This window comes from Buceros rhinoceros, unplaced genomic scaffold, assembly GCF_000710305.1.
Source record: "Buceros rhinoceros silvestris isolate BGI_N320 unplaced genomic scaffold, ASM71030v1 scaffold3273, whole genome shotgun sequence".
Taxonomy (NCBI): Eukaryota; Metazoa; Chordata; class Aves; order Bucerotiformes; family Bucerotidae; genus Buceros; species Buceros rhinoceros.
The window spans coordinates 23,834-24,364 of NW_010404078.1; positions in this window are offsets into that span (position 1 = coordinate 23,834).

Sequence of the window (531 nt, forward strand, 5' to 3'; positions counted from 1 at the left end):
GCACAAAGCCATCTGCAGATGCAGCCACGTTCCCTGACGTGAAGTTATAAATTACCCCAATGGGTTCTTTTTTCTAATAATAATAAAAAAAAATTTCATATGCAAGGAGCAAAATTTGTAAAGTGCTGGAAAGAGAGAGAGGCGGGTCATTTTTCTTATCAGCCTGAGAGGAGAGGAAATGGCATCCAAGAGCCAACATGAATTATTCCAGCGCTTTAGAAACAGAGGAGGATTCAAAAACCCATCCTAAGCCAAACTGGAAGCACCCCGTTATGTATTTATTTAGTTTTGCCAGTGGAACTGACAGTAAGGCAAGAAAAAAGCCACTTCTCTGATGAATGAGGTGAAAACTCTCCCCCTCCTTTCAGACACCACATTGGTATAACGTGCTCCCAGCCTTGATAACAGAGAGGGGGCTGCCCCAGCGCCGATGAACTCCCTGCAGCTTTAAGCACTTACAGACCCATGTGGGGTCTGCCACCGCTCAGCCCTGTAAACAGGCTGCATTTCTAATTAGGCTGGTTGTTTAGC